At 49.3% G+C, this 18,132-nt stretch overlaps 2 non-coding genes across 2 annotated transcripts; both read right to left on the bottom strand.

The window, feature by feature from the left end:
- Window positions 1–8,335: 8,335 nt before the first annotated feature.
- On the bottom strand, window positions 8,336–8,408 carry TRNAS-CGA (transfer RNA serine (anticodon CGA)). The gene has a single exon. It is a non-coding gene; the product is annotated as a tRNA-Ser (tRNA).
- Window positions 8,409–13,844: 5,436 nt separating this feature from the next.
- TRNAS-CGA (transfer RNA serine (anticodon CGA)) lies at window positions 13,845–13,917 on the bottom strand. Its single transcript has one exon. It is a non-coding gene; the product is annotated as a tRNA-Ser (tRNA).
- Between the last annotated feature and the right edge of the window lie 4,215 nt (window positions 13,918–18,132).

Below are 18,132 nucleotides of genomic sequence, written 5' to 3'. Positions count from 1 at the left end.
TTTGTTACCGCCAGCGTCACGTAGAACGTGATCAGGAGCGAGGGCGAACGCTGTGCTAGAACCCTCTTACGCTACCTATGGCTTCAAGACTGCCAGAACCGAGACCCCCGTAAGCTACAAGCAGATCAATTAAGGGGAAATGAGGGTGCTCGTTATACTACACGAAAGAAAGAAGCCAACAGTCGGCGAGGCCAAAGAAAGCATTGGGGATGGTCCATTTATGTCTTCTTTTTTTAATGTTTGCTTAGATAACCACAAAAATTAGTAAGGTAATCTGTTTAGGGGAAAGATGATTAAACGCAAAGTAGAAGAAAAAACAACGTGCCGATGGTGGGAACCGAACCCACGACCTCCGAATATCGCGTCCGGTGCTCTTCCAACTGAGCTACATCGGCCGCTGTCCCCCCTGCTACTTGCTTGGGTATTTGTGTTGTCTGCACAAGAACCTTGAGAGTGTTCACCAGCGCCACCCTCAGCCATAGCGGCGGACGTAGAACGTCCTTTGTTACCGCCAGCGTCACGTAGAACGTGATCAGGAGCGAGGGCGAACGCTGTGCTAGAACCCTCTTACGCTACCTATGGCTTCAAGACTGCCAGAACCGAGACCCCCGTAAGCTACAAGCAGATCAATTGAGGGGAAATGAGGGTGCTCGTTATACTACACGAAAGAAAGAAGCCAACAGTCGGCGAGGCTAAGGAAAGCGTTGGGGATGGTCTATTTATGTCTTCTTTTTTTAATGTTTGCTTAGATAACCACAGAAATTAGTAATGTAATATGTTTAGGGGAAAAATATTTAAACGCAAAGTAGAAGAAAAAACAACGTGCCGATGGTGGGAACCGAACCCACGACCTCCGAATATCGCGTCCGGTGCTCTTCCAACTGAGCTTCATCGGCCGCTGTCCCCCCTGCTACTTGCTTGGGTATTTGTGTTGTCTGTACAAGAACCTTGAGAGTGTTCACCAGCGCCACCCTCAGCCATAGCGGCGGACGTAGAACGTCCTTTGTTACCGCCAGCGTCACGTAGAACGTGATCAGGAGCGAGGGCGAACGATGTGCTAGAACCCTCTTACGCTACCTATGGCTTCAAGACGGCCAGAACCGAGACCCCCGTAAGCTACAAGCAGATCAATTAAGGGGAAATGAGGGTGCTCGTTATACTACACGAAAGAAAGAAGCCAACAGTCGGCGAGGCCAAGGAAAGCGTTGGGGATGGTCCGTTTATGTCTTCTTTTTTTAATGTTTGCTTAGATAACCACAGAAATTAGTAATGTAATCTGTTTAGGGGAAAGATAATTAAACGCAAAGTAGAAGAAAAAACAACGTGCCGATGATGGGAACCGAACCCACGACCTCCGAATATCGCGTCCGGTGCTCTTCCAACTGAGCTACATCGGCCGCTGTCCCCCCTGCTACTTGCTTGGGTATTTGTGTTGTCTGTACAAGAACCTTGAGAGTGTTCACCAGCGCCACCCTCAGCCATAGCGGCGGACGTAGAACGTCCTTTGTTACCGCCAGCGTAACGTAGAACGTGATCAGGAGCGAGGGCGAACGCTGTGCTAGAACCCTCTTACGCTACCTATGGCTTCAAGACTGCCAGAACCGAGACCCCCGTAAGCTACAAGCAGATCAATTAAGGGGAAATGAGGGTGCTCGTTATACTACACGAAAGAAAGAAGCCAACAGTCGGCGAGGCCAAGGAAAGCGTTGGGGATGGTCCGTTTATGTCTTCTTTTTTTAATGTTTGCTTAGATAACCACAGAAATTAGTAATGTAATCTGTTTAGGGGAAAGATAATTAAACGCAAAGTAGAAGAAAAAACAACGTGCCGATGGTGGGAACCGAACCCACGACCTCCGAATATCGCGTCCGGTGCTCTTCCAACTGAGCTACATCGGCCGCTGTCCCCCCTGCTACTTGCTTGGGTATTTGTGTTGTCTGTACAAGAACCTTGAGAGTGTTCACCAGCGCCACCCTCAGCCATAGCGGCGGACGTAGAACGTCCTTTGTTACCGCCAGCGTCACGTAGAACGTGATCAGGAGCGATGGCGATCGCTGTGCTAGAACCCTCTTAGGCTACCTATGGCTTCAAGACTGCCAGAACCGAGACCCCCGTAAGCTACAAGCAGATCAATTAAGGGGAAATGAGGGTGCTCGTAATACTACACGAAAGAAAGAAGCCAACAGTCGGCGAGGCCAAGGAAAGCGTTGGGGATGGTCCGTTTATGTCTTCTTTTTTTAATGTTTGCTTAGATAACCACAGAAATTAGTAATGTAATCTGTTTAGGGGAAAGATAATTAAACGCAAAGTAGAAGAAAAAACAACGTGCCGATGGTGGGAACCGAACCCACGACCTCCGAATATCGCGTCCGGTGCTCTTCCAACTGAGCTACATCGGCCGCTGTCCCCCCTGCTACTTGCTTGGGTATTTGTGTTGTCTGTACAAGAACCTTGAGAGTGTTCACCAGCGCCGCCCTCAGCCATAGCGGCGGACGTAGAACGTCCTTTGTTACCGCCAGCGTCACGTAGAACGTGATCAGGAGCGAGGGCGAACGCTGTGCTAGAACCCTCTTACGCTACCTATGGCTTCAAGACTGCCAGAACCGAGACCCCCGTAAGCTACAAGCAGATCAATTAAGGGGAAATGAGGGTGCTCGTTATACTACACGAAAGAAAGAAGCCAACAGTCGGCGAGGCCAAAGAAAGCGTTGGGGATGGTCCATTTATGTTTCTTTTTTTAATGTTTGCTTAGATAACCACAGAAATTAGTACTGTAACCTGTTTAGGGAAAAAATAATTAAACGCAAAGTAGAAGAAAAAACAACGTGCTGATGGTGGGAACCAAACCCACGACCTCCGAATATCGCGTCCGGTGCTCTTCCAACTGAGCTACATCGGCCGCTGTCCCCCCTGCTACTTGCTTGGGTATTTGTGTTGTCTGTACAAGAACCTTGAGAGTGTTCACCAGCGCCACCCTCAGGCATAGCGGCGGACGTAGAACGTCCTTTGTTACCGCCAGCGTCACGTAGAACGTGATCAGGAGCGAGGGCGAACGCTGTGCTAGAACCCTCTTACGCTACCTATGGCTTCAAGACTGCCAGAACCGAGACCCCCGTAAGCTACAAGCAGATCAATTAAGGGGAAATGAGGGTGCTCGTAATACTACACGAAAGAAAGAAGCCAACAGTCGGCGAGGCCAAGGAAAGCGTTGGGGATGGTCCGTTTATGTCTTCTTTTTTTAATGTTTGCTTAGATAACCACAGAAATTAGTAATGTAATCTGTTTAGGGGAAAGATAATTAAACGCAAAGTAGAAGAAAAAACAACGTGCCGATGGTGGGAACCGAACCCACTACCTCCGAATATCGCGTCCGGTTCTCTTCCAACTGAGCTACATCGGCCGCTGTCCGCCCTGCTACTTGCTTGGGTATTTGTGTTGTCTGTACAAGAACCTTGAGAGTGTTCACCAGCGCCACCCTCAGCCATAGCGGCGGACGTAGAACGTCCTTTGTTACCGCCAGCGTCACGTAGAACGTGATCAGGAGCGAGGGCGAACGCTGTGCTAGAACCCTCTTACGCTACCTATGGCTTCAAGACTGCCAGAACCGAGACCCCCGTAAGCTACAAGCAGATCAATTAAGGGAAAATGAGGGTGCTCGTTATACTACACGAAAGAAAGAAGCCAACAGTCGGCGAGGCCAAAGAAAGCGTTGGGGATGGTCCATTTATGTCTTCTTTTTTTAATGTTTGCTTAGATAATCACAGAAATTAGTACTGTAATCTGTTTAGGGGAAAGATAATTAAACGCAAAGTAGAAGAAAAAACAACGTGCCGATGGTGGGAACCGAACCCACGACCTCCGAATATCGCGTCCGGTGCTCTTCCAACTGAGCTACATCGGCCGCTGTCCCCCCTGCTACTTGCGTGGCTTTTGTGTTATCTGTACAAGAACCTTGAGAGTGTTCACCAGCACCACCCTCAGCCATTGCGGCGGACGTAGAACGTCCTTTGTTACCGCCAGCGTCACGTAGAACGTGATCAGGAGCGAGGGCGAACGCTGTGCTAGAACCCTCTTACGCTACCTATGGCTTCAAGACTGCCAGAACCGAGACCCCCGTAAGCTACAAGCAGATCAATTAAGGGGAAATGAGGGTGCTCGTTATACTACACGAAAGAAAGAAGCCAACAGTCGGCGAGGCCAAAGAAAGCATTGGGGATGGTCCATTTATGTCTTCTTTTTTTAATGTTTGCTTAGATAACCACAAAAATTAGTAAGGTAATCTGTTTAGGGGAAAGATGATTAAACGCAAAGTAGAAGAAAAAACAACGTGCCGATGGTGGGAACCGAACCCACGACCTCCGAATATCGCGTCCGGTGCTCTTCCAACTGAGCTACATCGGCCGCTGTCCCCCCTGCTACTTGCTTGGGTATTTGTGTTGTCTGCACAAGAACCTTGAGAGTGTTCACCAGCGCCACCCTCAGCCATAGCGGCGGACGTAGAACGTCCTTTGTTACCGCCAGCGTCACGTAGAACGTGATCAGGAGCGAGGGCGAACGCTGTGCTAGAACCCTCTTACGCTACCTATGGCTTCAAGACTGCCAGAACCGAGACCCCCGTAAGCTACAAGCAGATCAATTAAGGGGAAATGAGGGTGCTCGTTATACTACACGAAAGAAAGAAGCCAACAGTCGGCGAGGCTAAGGAAAGCGTTGGGGATGGTCCATTTATGTCTTCTTTTTTTAATGTTTGCTTAGATAACCACAGAAATTAGTAATGTAATATGTTTAGGGGAAAAATATTTAAACGCAAAGTAGAAGAAAAAACAACGTGCCGATGGTGGGAACCGAACCCACGACCTCCGAATATCGCGTCCGGTGCTCTTCCAACTGAGCTTCATCGGCCGCTGTCCCCCCTGCTACTTGCTTGGGTATTTGTGTTGTCTGTACAAGAACCTTGAGAGTGTTCACCAGCGCCACCCTCAGCCATAGCGGCGGACGTAGAACGTCCTTTGTTACCGCCAGCGTCACGTAGAACGTGATCAGGAGCGAGGGCGAACGATGTGCTAGAACCCTCTTACGCTACCTATGGCTTCAAGACGGCCAGAACCGAGACCCCCGTAAGCTACAAGCAGATCAATTAAGGGGAAATGAGGGTGCTCGTTATACTACACGAAAGAAAGAAGCCAACAGTCGGCGAGGCCAAGGAAAGCGTTGGGGATGGTCCGTTTATGTCTTCTTTTTTTAATGTTTGCTTAGATAACCACAGAAATTAGTAATGTAATCTGTTTAGGGGAAAGATAATTAAACGCAAAGTAGAAGAAAAAACAACGTGCCGATGATGGGAACCGAACCCACGACCTCCGAATATCGCGTCCGGTGCTCTTCCAACTGAGCTACATCGGCCGCTGTCCCCCCTGCTACTTGCTTGGGTATTTGTGTTGTCTGTACAAGAACCTTGAGAGTGTTCACCAGCGCCACCCTCAGCCATAGCGGCGGACGTAGAACGTCCTTTGTTACCGCCAGCGTCACGTAGAACGTGATCAGGAGCGAGGGCGAACGCTGTGCTAGAACCCTCTTACGCTACCTATGGCTTCAAGACTGCCAGAACCGAGACCCCCGTAAGCTACAAGCAGATCAATTAAGGGGAAATGAGGGTGCTCGTTATACTACACGAAAGAAAGAAGCCAACAGTCGGCGAGGCCAAGGAAAGCGTTGGGGATGGTCCGTTTATGTCTTCTTTTTTTAATGTTTGCTTAGATAACCACAGAAATTAGTAATGTAATCTGTTTAGGGGAAAGATAATTAAACGCAAAGTAGAAGAAAAAACAACGTGCCGATGGTGGGAACCGAACCCACGACCTGCGAATATCGCGTCCGGTGCTCTTCCAACTGAGCTACATCGGCCGCTGTCCCCCCTGCTACTTGCTTGGGTATTTGTGTTGTCTGTACAAGAACCTTGAGAGTGTTCACCAGCGCCACCCTCAGCCATAGCGGCGGACGTAGAACGTCCTTTGTTACCGCCAGCGTCACGTAGAACGTGATCAGGAGCGAGGGCGAACGCTGTGCTAGAACCCTCTTACGCTACCTATGGCTTCAAGACTGCCAGAAACGAGACCCCCGTAAGCTACAAGCAGATCAATTAAGGGGAAATGAGGGTGCTCGTTATACTACACGAAAGAAAGAAGCCAACAGTCGGCGAGGCCAAAGAAAGCGTTGGGGATGGTCCATTTATGTCTTCTTTTTTTAATGTTTGCTTAGATAACCACAGAAATTAGTACTGTAATCTGTTTAGGGGAAAGATAATTAAACGCAAAGTAGAAGAAAAAACAACATGCCGATGGTGGGAACCGAACCCACGACCTCCGAATATCGCGTCCGGTGCTCTTCCAACTGAGCTTCATCGGCCGCTGTCCCCCCTGCTACTTGCTTGGGTATTTGTGTTGTCTGTACAAGAACCTTGAGAGTGTTCACCAGCGCCACCCTCAGCCATAGCGGCGGACGTAGAACGTCCTTTGTTACCGCCAGCGTCACGTAGAACGTGATCAGGAGCGAGGGCGAACGATGTGCTAGAACCCTCTTACGCTACCTATGGCTTCAAGACGGCCAGAACCGAGACCCCCGTAAGCTACAAGCAGATCAATTAAGGGGAAATGAGGGTGCTCGTTATACTACACGAAAGAAAGAAGCCAACAGTCGGCGAGGCCAAGGAAAGCGTTGGGGATGGTCCGTTTATGTCTTCTTTTTTTAATGTTTGCTTAGATAACCACAGAAATTAGTAATGTAATCTGTTTAGGGGAAAGATAATTAAACGCAAAGTAGAAGAAAAAACAACGTGCCGATGATGGGAACCGAACCCACGACCACCGAATATCGCGTCCGGTGCTCTTCCAACTGAGCTACATCGGCCGCTGTCCCCCCTGCTACTTGCTTGGGTATTTGTGTTGTCTGTACAAGAACCTTGAGAGTGTTCACCAGCGCCACCCTCAGCCATAGCGGCGGACGTAGAACATCCTTTGTTACCGCCAGCGTCACGTAGAACGTGATCAGGAGCGAGGGCGAACGCTGTGCTAGAACCCTCTTACGCTACCTACGGCTTCAAGACTGCCAGAACCGAGACCCCCGTAAGCTACAAGCAGATCAATTAAGGGGAAATGAGGGTGCTCGTTATACTACACGAAAGAAAGAAGCCAACAGTCGGCGAGGCCAAAGAAAGCATTGGGGATGGTCCATTTATGTCTTCTTTTTTTAATGTTTGCTTAGATAACCACAAAAATTAGTAAGGTAATCTGTTTAGGGGAAAGATGATTAAACGCAAAGTAGAAGAAAAAACAACGTGCCGATGGGGGGAACCGAACCCACGACCTCCGAATATCGCGTCCGGTGCTCTTCCAACTGAGCTACATCGGCCGCTGTCCCCCCTGCTACTTGCTTGGGTATTTGTGTTGTCTGCACAAGAACCTTGAGAGTGTTCACCAGCGCCACCCTCAGCCATAGCGGCGGACGTAGAACGTCCTTTGTTACCGCCAGCGTCACGTAGAACGTGATCAGGAGCGAGGGCGAACGCTGTGCTAGAACCCTCTTACGCTACCTATGGCTTCAAGACTGCCAGAACCGAGAGCCCCGTAAGCTACAAGCAGATCAATTAAGGGGAAATGAGGGTGCTCGTTATACTACACGAAAGAAAGAAGCCAACAGTCGGCGAGGCCAAGGAAAGCGTTGGGGATGGTCCATTTATGTCTTCTTTTTTTAATGTTTGCTTAGATAACCACAGAAATTAGTAATGTAATATGTTTAGGGGAAAAATATTTAAACGCAAAGTAGAAGAAAAAACAACGTGCCGATGGTGGGAACCGAACCCACGACCTCCGAATATCGCGTCCGGTGCTCTTCCTACTGAGCTACATCGGCCGCTGTCCCCCCTGCTACTTGCTTGGCTTTTGTGTTATCTGTACAAGAACCTTGAGAGTGTTCACCAGCACCACCCTCAGCCATAGCGGCGGACGTAGAACGTCCTTTGTTACCGCCAGCGTCACGTAGAACGTGATCAGGAGCGAGGGCGAACGCTGTGCTAGAACCCTCTTACGCTACCTATGGCTTCAAGACTGCCAGAACCGAGACCCCCGTAAGCTACAAGCAGATCAATTAAGGGGAGATGAGGGTGCTCGTTATACTACACGAAAGAAAGAAGCCAACAGTCGGCGAGGCCAAAGAAAGCATTGGGGATGGTCCATTTATGTCTTCTTTTTTTAATGTTTGCTTAGATAACCACAAAAATTAGTAAGGTAATCTGTTTAGGGGAAAGATAATTAAACGCAAAGTAGAAGAAAAAACAACGTGCCGATGGTGGGAACCGAACCCACGACCTCCGAATTTCGCGTCCGGTGCTCTTCCAACTGAGCTACATCGGCCGCTGTCCCCCCTGCTACTTGCTTGGGTATTTGTGTTGTCTGTACAAGAACCTTGAGAGTGTTCACCAGCGCCACCCTCAGCCATAGCGGCGGACGTAGAACGTCCTTTGTTACCGCCAGCGTCACGTAGAACGTGATCAGGAGCGAGGGCGAACGCTGTGCTAGAACCCTCTTACGCTACCTATGGCTTCAAGACTGCCAGAACCGAGACCCCCGTAAGCTACAAGCAGATCAATTAAGGGGAAATGAGGGTGCTCGTTATACTACACGAAAGAAAGAAGCCAACAGTCGGCGAGGCCAAGGAAAGCGTTGGGGATGGTCCGTTTATGTCTTCTTTTTTTAATGTTTGCTTAGATAACCACAGAAATTAGTAATGTAATCTGTTTAGGGGAAAGATAATTAAACGCAAAGTAGAAGAAAAAACAACGTGCCGATGGTGGGAGCCGAACCCACGACCTCCGAATATCGCGTCCGGTGCTCTTCCAACTGAGCTACATCGGCCGCTGTCCCCCCTGCTACTTGCTTGGGTATTTGTGTTGTCTGTACAAGAACCTTGAGAGTGTTCACCAGCGCCACCCTCAGCCATAGCGGCGGACGTAGAACGTCCTTTGTTACCGCCAGCGTGACGTAGAACGTGATCAGGAGCGAGGGCGAACGCTGTGCTAGAACCCTCTTACGCTACCTATAGCTTCAAGACTGCCAGAAACGAGACCCCCGTAAGCTACAAGCAGATCAATTAAGGGGAAATGAGGGTGCTCGTTATACTACACGAAAGAAAGAAGCCAACAGTCGGCGAGGCCAAAGAAAGCGTTGGGGATGGTCCATTTATGTCTTCTTTTTTTAATGTTTGCTTAGATAACCACAGAAATTAGTACTGTAATCTGTTTAGGGGAAAGATAATTAAACGCAAAGTAGAAGAAAAAACAACATGCCGATGGTGGGAACCGAACCCACGACCTCCGAATATCGCGTCCGGTGCTCTTCCAACTGAGCTTCATCGGCCGCTGTCCCCCCTGCTACTTGCTTGGGTATTTGTGTTGTCTGTACAAGAACCTTGAGAGTGTTCACCAGCGCCACCCTCAGCCATAGCGGCGGACGTAGAACGTCCTTTGTTACCGCCAGCGTCACGTAGAACGTGATCAGGAGCGAGGGCGAACGATGTGCTAGAACCCTCTTACGCTACCTATGGCTTCAAGACGGCCAGAACCGAGTCCCCCGTAAGCTACAAGCAGATCAATTAAGGGGAAATGAGGGTGCTCGTTATACTACACGAAAGAAAGAAGCCAACAGTCGGCGAGGCCAAGGAAAGCGTTGGGGATGGTCCGTTTATGTCTTCTTTTTTTAATGTTTGCTTAGATAACCACAGAAATTAGTAATGTAATCTGTTTAGGGGAAAGATAATTAAACGCAAAGTAGAAGAAAAAACAACGTGCCGATGGTGGGAACCGAACCCACTACCTCCAAATATCGCGTCCGGTGCTCTTCCAACTGAGCTACATCGGCCGCTGTCCCCCCTGCTACTTGCTTGGGTATTTGTGTTGTCTGTACAAGAACCTTGAGAGTGTTCACCAGCGCCACCCTCAGCCATAGTGGCGGACGTAGAACGTCCTTTGTTACCGCCAGCGTCACGTAGAACGTGATCAGGAGCGAGGGCGAACGCTGTGCTAGAACCCTCTTACGCTACCTATGGCTTCAAGACTGCCAGAACCGAGACCCCCGTAAGCTACAAGCAGATCAATTAAGGGAAAATGAGGGTGCTCGTTATACTACACGAAAGAAAGAAGCCAACAGTCGGCGAGGCCAAAGAAAGCGTTGGGGATGGTCCATTAATGTCTTCTTTTTTTAATGTTTGCTTAGATAATCACAGAAATTAGTACTGTAATCTGTTTAGGGGAAAGATAATTAAACGCAAAGTAGAAGAAAAAACAACGTGCCGATGGTGTGAACCGAACCCACGACCTCCGAATATCGCGTTCGGTGCTCTTCCAACTGAGCTACATCGGCCGCTGTCCCCCCTGCAATTTTCTTGGGTATTTGTGTTGTCTGTACAAGAACCTTGAGAGTGTTCACCAGCGCCACCCTCAGCCATAGCGGCGGACGTAGAACGTCCTTTGTTACCGCCAGCGTCACGTAGAACGTGATCAGGAGCGAGGGCGAACGCTGTGCTAGAACCCTCTTACGCTACCTATGGCTTCAAGACTGCCAGAACCGAGACCCCCGTAAGCTACAAGCAGATCTATTAAGGGGAAATGAGGGTGCTCGTAATACTACACGAAAGAAAGAAGCCAACAGTCGGCGAGGCGAAGGAAAGCGTTGGGGATGGTCCATTTATGTCTTTTTTTTTAATGTTTGCTTAGATAACCACAGAAATTAGTAATGTAATCTGTTTAGGGGAAAGATAATTAAACGCAAAGTAGAAGAAAAAACAACGTGCCGATGATGGGAACCGAACCCACGACCTCCGAATATCGCGTCCGGTGCTCTTCCAACTGAGCTACATCGGCCGCTGTCCCCCCTGCTACTTGCTTGGGTATTTGTGTTGTCTGTACAAGAACCTTGAGAGTGTTCACCAGCGCCACCCTCAGCCATAGCGGCGGACGTAGAACGTCCTTTGTTACCGCCAGCGTCACGTAGAACGTGATCAGGAGCGAGGGCGAACGCTGTGCTAGAACCCTCTTACGCTACCTATGGCTTCAAGACTGCCAGAACCGAGACCCCCGTAAGCTACAAGCAGATCAATTAAGGGGAAATGAGGGTGCTCGTTATACTACACGAAAGAAAGAAGCCAACAGTCGGCGAGGCCAAGGAAAGCGTTGGGGATGGTCCGTTTATGTCTTCTTTTTTTAATGTTTGCTTAGATAACCACAGAAATTAGTAATGTAATCTGTTTAGGGGAAAGATAATTAAACGCAAAGTAGAAGAAAAAACAACGTGCCGATGGTGGGAACCGAACCCACGACCTGCGAATATCGCGTCCGGTGCTCTTCCAACTGAGCTACATCGGCCGCTGTCCCCCCTGCTACTTGCTTGGGTATTTGTGTTGTCTGTACAAGAACCTTGAGAGTGTTCACCAGCGCCACCCTCAGCCATAGCGGCGGACGTAGAACGTCCTTTGTTACCGCCAGCGTCACGTAGAACGTGATCAGGAGCGAGGGCGAACGCTGTGCTAGAACCCTCTTACGCTACCTATGGCTTCAAGACTGCCAGAAACGAGACCCCCGTAAGCTACAAGCAGATCAATTAAGGGGAAATGAGGGTGCTCGTTATACTACACGAAAGAAAGAAGCCAACAGTCGGCGAGGCCAAAGAAAGCGTTGGGGATGGTCCATTTATGTCTTCTTTTTTTAATGTTTGCTTAGATAACCACAGAAATTAGTACTGTAATCTGTTTAGGGGAAAGATAATTAAACGCAAAGTAGAAGAAAAAACAACATGCCGATGGTGGGAACCGAACCCACGACCTCCGAATATCGCGTCCGGTGCTCTTCCAACTGAGCTTCATCGGCCGCTGTCCCCCCTGCTACTTGCTTGGGTATTTGTGTTGTCTGTACAAGAACCTTGAGAGTGTTCACCAGCGCCACCCTCAGCCATAGCGGCGGACGTAGAACGTCCTTTGTTACCGCCAGCGTCACGTAGAACGTGATCAGGAGCGAGGGCGAACGATGTGCTAGAACCCTCTTACGCTACCTATGGCTTCAAGACGGCCAGAACCGAGACCCCCGTAAGCTACAAGCAGATCAATTAAGGGGAAATGAGGGTGCTCGTTATACTACACGAAAGAAAGAAGCCAACAGTCGGCGAGGCCAAGGAAAGCGTTGGGGATGGTCCGTTTATGTCTTCTTTTTTTAATGTTTGCTTAGATAACCACAGAAATTAGTAATGTAATCTGTTTAGGGGAAAGATAATTAAACGCAAAGTAGAAGAAAAAACAACGTGCCGATGATGGGAACCGAACCCACGACCACCGAATATCGCGTCCGGTGCTCTTCCAACTGAGCTACATCGGCCGCTGTCCCCCCTGCTACTTGCTTGGGTATTTGTGTTGTCTGTACAAGAACCTTGAGAGTGTTCACCAGCGCCACCCTCAGCCATAGCGGCGGACGTAGAACATCCTTTGTTACCGCCAGCGTCACGTAGAACGTGATCAGGAGCGAGGGCGAACGCTGTGCTAGAACCCTCTTACGCTACCTACGGCTTCAAGACTGCCAGAACCGAGACCCCCGTAAGCTACAAGCAGATCAATTAAGGGGAAATGAGGGTGCTCGTTATACTACACGAAAGAAAGAAGCCAACAGTCGGCGAGGCCAAAGAAAGCATTGGGGATGGTCCATTTATGTCTTCTTTTTTTAATGTTTGCTTAGATAACCACAAAAATTAGTAAGGTAATCTGTTTAGGGGAAAGATGATTAAACGCAAAGTAGAAGAAAAAACAACGTGCCGATGGGGGGAACCGAACCCACGACCTCCGAATATCGCGTCCGGTGCTCTTCCAACTGAGCTACATCGGCCGCTGTCCCCCCTGCTACTTGCTTGGGTATTTGTGTTGTCTGCACAAGAACCTTGAGAGTGTTCACCAGCGCCACCCTCAGCCATAGCGGCGGACGTAGAACGTCCTTTGTTACCGCCAGCGTCACGTAGAACGTGATCAGGAGCGAGGGCGAACGCTGTGCTAGAACCCTCTTACGCTACCTATGGCTTCAAGACTGCCAGAACCGAGAGCCCCGTAAGCTACAAGCAGATCAATTAAGGGGAAATGAGGGTGCTCGTTATACTACACGAAAGAAAGAAGCCAACAGTCGGCGAGGCCAAGGAAAGCGTTGGGGATGGTCCATTTATGTCTTCTTTTTTTAATGTTTGCTTAGATAACCACAGAAATTAGTAATGTAATATGTTTAGGGGAAAAATATTTAAACGCAAAGTAGAAGAAAAAACAACGTGCCGATGGTGGGAACCGAACCCACGACCTCCGAATATCGCGTCCGGTGCTCTTCCTACTGAGCTACATCGGCCGCTGTCCCCCCTGCTACTTGCTTGGCTTTTGTGTTATCTGTACAAGAACCTTGAGAGTGTTCACCAGCACCACCCTCAGCCATAGCGGCGGACGTAGAACGTCCTTTGTTACCGCCAGCGTCACGTAGAACGTGATCAGGAGCGAGGGCGAACGCTGTGCTAGAACCCTCTTACGCTACCTATGGCTTCAAGACTGCCAGAACCGAGACCCCCGTAAGCTACAAGCAGATCAATTAAGGGGAGATGAGGGTGCTCGTTATACTACACGAAAGAAAGAAGCCAACAGTCGGCGAGGCCAAAGAAAGCATTGGGGATGGTCCATTTATGTCTTCTTTTTTTAATGTTTGCTTAGATAACCACAAAAATTAGTAAGGTAATCTGTTTAGGGGAAAGATAATTAAACGCAAAGTAGAAGAAAAAACAACGTGCCGATGGTGGGAACCGAACCCACGACCTCCGAATTTCGCGTCCGGTGCTCTTCCAACTGAGCTACATCGGCCGCTGTCCCCCCTGCTACTTGCTTGGGTATTTGTGTTGTCTGTACAAGAACCTTGAGAGTGTTCACCAGCGCCACCCTCAGCCATAGCGGCGGACGTAGAACGTCCTTTGTTACCGCCAGCGTCACGTAGAACGTGATCAGGAGCGAGGGCGAACGCTGTGCTAGAACCCTCTTACGCTACCTATGGCTTCAAGACTGCCAGAACCGAGACCCCCGTAAGCTACAAGCAGATCAATTAAGGGGAAATGAGGGTGCTCGTTATACTACACGAAAGAAAGAAGCCAACAGTCGGCGAGGCCAAGGAAAGCGTTGGGGATGGTCCGTTTATGTCTTCTTTTTTTAATGTTTGCTTAGATAACCACAGAAATTAGTAATGTAATCTGTTTAGGGGAAAGATAATTAAACGCAAAGTAGAAGAAAAAACAACGTGCCGATGGTGGGAACCGAACCCACGACCTCCGAATATCGCGTCCGGTGCTCTTCCAACTGAGCTACATCGGCCGCTGTCCCCCCTGCTACTTGCTTGGGTATTTGTGTTGTCTGTACAAGAACCTTGAGAGTGTTCACCAGCGCCACCCTCAGCCATAGCGGCGGACGTAGAACGTCCTTTGTTACCGCCAGCGTGACGTAGAACGTGATCAGGAGCGAGGGCGAACGCTGTGCTAGAACCCTCTTACGCTACCTATAGCTTCAAGACTGCCAGAAACGAGACCCCCGTAAGCTACAAGCAGATCAATTAAGGGGAAATGAGGGTGCTCGTTATACTACACGAAAGAAAGAAGCCAACAGTCGGCGAGGCCAAAGAAAGCGTTGGGGATGGTCCATTTATGTCTTCTTTTTTTAATGTTTGCTTAGATAACCACAGAAATTAGTACTGTAATCTGTTTAGGGGAAAGATAATTAAACGCAAAGTAGAAGAAAAAACAACATGCCGATGGTGGGAACCGAACCCACGACCTCCGAATATCGCGTCCGGTGCTCTTCCAACTGAGCTTCATCGGCCGCTGTCCCCCCTGCTACTTGCTTGGGTATTTGTGTTGTCTGTACAAGAACCTTGAGAGTGTTCACCAGCGCCACCCTCAGCCATAGCGGCGGACGTAGAACGTCCTTTGTTACCGCCAGCGTCACGTAGAACGTGATCAGGAGCGAGGGCGAACGATGTGCTAGAACCCTCTTACGCTACCTATGGCTTCAAGACGGCCAGAACCGAGTCCCCCGTAAGCTACAAGCAGATCAATTAAGGGGAAATGAGGGTGCTCGTTATACTACACGAAAGAAAGAAGCCAACAGTCGGCGAGGCCAAGGAAAGCGTTGGGGATGGTCCGTTTATGTCTTCTTTTTTTAATGTTTGCTTAGATAACCACAGAAATTAGTAATGTAATCTGTTTAGGGGAAAGATAATTAAACGCAAAGTAGAAGAAAAAACAACGTGCCGATGATGGGAACCGAACCCACGACCTCCGAATATCGCGTCCGGTGCTCTTCCAACTGAGCTACATCGGCCGCTGTCCCCCCTGCTACTTGCTTGGGTATTTGTGTTGTCTGTACAAGAACCTTGAGAGTGTTCACCAGCGCCACCCTCAGCCATAGCGGCGGACGTAGAACATCCTTTGTTACCGCCAGCGTCACGTAGAACGTGATCAGGAGCGAGGGCGAACGCTGTGCTAGAACCCTCTTACGCTACCTACGGCTTCAAGACTGCCAGAACCGAGACCCCCGTAAGCTACAAGCAGATCAATTAAGGGGAAATGAGGGTGCTCGTTATACTACACGAAAGAAAGAAGCCAACAGTCGGCGAGGCCAAGGAAAGCGTTGGGGATGGTCCATTTATGTCTTCTTTTTTTAATGTTTGCTTAGATAACCACAGAAATTAGTAATGTAATCTGTTTAGGGGAAAGATAATTAAACGCAAAGTAGAAGAAAAAACAACGTGCCGATGGTGGGAACCGAACCCACTACCTCCAAATATCGCGTCCGGTGCTCTTCCAACTGAGCTACATCGGCCGCTGTCCCCCCTGCTACTTGCTTGGGTATTTGTGTTGTCTGTACAAGAACCTTGAGAGTGTTCACCAGCGCCACCCTCAGCCATAGTGGCGGACGTAGAACGTCCTTTGTTACCGCCAGCGTCACGTAGAACGTGATCAGGAGCGAGGGCGAACGCTGTGCTAGAACCCTCTTACGCTACCTATGGCTTCAAGACTGCCAGAACCGAGACCCCCGTAAGCTACAAGCAGATCAATTAAGGGAAAATGAGGGTGCTCGTTATACTACACGAAAGAAAGAAGCCAACAGTCGGCGAGGCCAAAGAAAGCGTTGGGGATGGTCCATTAATGTCTTCTTTTTTTAATGTTTGCTTAGATAATCACAGAAATTAGTACTGTAATCTGTTTAGGGGAAAGATAATTAAACGCAAAGTAGAAGAAAAAACAACGTGCCGATGGTGTGAACCGAACCCACGACCTCCGAATATCGCGTTCGGTGCTCTTCCAACTGAGCTACATCGGCCGCTGTCCCCCCTGCAATTTTCTTGGGTATTTGTGTTGTCTGTACAAGAACCTTGAGAGTGTTCACCAGCGCCACCCTCAGCCATAGCGGCGGACGTAGAACGTCCTTTGTTACCGCCAGCGTCACGTAGAACGTGATCAGGAGCGAGGGCGAACGCTGTGCTAGAACCCTCTTACGCTACCTATGGCTTCAAGACTGCCAGAACCGAGACCCCCGTAAGCTACAAGCAGATCTATTAAGGGGAAATGAGGGTGCTCGTAATACTACACGAAAGAAAGAAGCCAACAGTCGGCGAGGCGAAGGAAAGCGTTGGGGATGGTCCATTTATGTCTTTTTTTTTAATGTTTGCTTAGATAACCACAGAAATTAGTAATGTAATCTGTTTAGGGGAAAGATAATTAAACGCAAAGTAGAAGAAAAAACAACGTGCCGATGGTGGGAACCGAACCCACTACCTCCGAATATCGCGTCCGGTTCTCTTCCAACTGAGCTACATCGGCCGCTGTCCCCCCTGCTACTTGCTTGGGTATTTGTGTTGTCTGTACAAGAACCTTGAGAGTGTTCACCAGCGCCACCCTCAGCCATAGCGGCGGACGTAGAACGTCCTTTGTTACCGCCAGCGTCACGTAGAACGTGATCAGGAGCGAGGGCGAACGCTGTGCTAGAACCCTCTTACGCTACCTATGGCTTCAAGACTGCCAGAACCGAGACCCCCGTAAGCTACAAGCAGATCAATTAAGGGAAAATGAGGGTGCTCGTTATACTACACGAAAGAAAGAAGCCAACAGTCGGCGAGGCCAAAGAAAGCGTTGGGGATGGTCCATTTATGTCTTCTTTTTTTAATGTTTGCTTAGATAATCACAGAAATTAGTACTGTAATCTGTTTAGGGGAAAGATAATTAAACGCAAAGTAGAAGAAAAAACAACGTGCCGATGGTGGGAACCGAACCCACGACCTCCGAATATCGCGTCCGGTGCTCTTCCAACTGAGCTACATCGGCCGCTGTCCCCCCTGCTACTTGCTTGGCTTTTGTGTTATCTGTACAAGAACCTTGAGAGTGTTCACCAGCACCACCCTCAGCCATTGCGGCGGACGTAGAACGTCCTTTGTTACCGCCAGCGTCACGTAGAACGTGATCAGGAGCGAGGGCGAACGCTGTGCTAGAACCCTCTTACGCTACCTATGGCTTCAAGACTGCCAGAACCGAGACCCCCGTAAGCTACAAGCAGATCAATTAAGGGGAAATGAGGGTGCTCGTTATACTACACGAAAGAAAGAAGCCAACAGTCGGCGAGGCCAAAGAAAGCATTGGGGATGGTCCATTTATGTCTTCTTTTTTTAATGTTTGCTTAGATAACCACAAAAATTAGTAAGGTAATCTGTTTAGGGGAAAGATGATTAAACGCAAAGTAGAAGAAAAAACAACGTGCCGATGGTGGGAACCGAACCCACGACCTCCGAATATCGCGTCCGGTGCTCTTCCAACTGAGCTACATCGGCCGCTGTCCCCCCTGCTACTTGCTTGGGTATTTGTGTTGTCTGCACAAGAACCTTGAGAGTGTTCACCAGCGCCACCCTCAGCCATAGCGGCGGACGTAGAACGTCCTTTGTTACCGCCAGCGTCACGTAGAACGTGATCAGGAGCGAGGGCGAACGCTGTGCTAGAACCCTCTTACGCTACCTATGGCTTCAAGACTGCCAGAACCGAG

The sequence above is a fragment of the Amblyomma maculatum genome, unplaced genomic scaffold, assembly GCF_055883805.1.
Source record: "Amblyomma maculatum isolate TAMU_Amacu unplaced genomic scaffold, ASM5588380v1 scaffold_119, whole genome shotgun sequence".
Lineage (NCBI taxonomy): Eukaryota > Metazoa > Arthropoda > Arachnida > Ixodida > Ixodidae > Amblyomma > Amblyomma maculatum.
The sequence above is the reverse complement of the archived record's forward strand: the minus strand, read 5'-3'. Positions and strand labels throughout refer to the sequence as shown.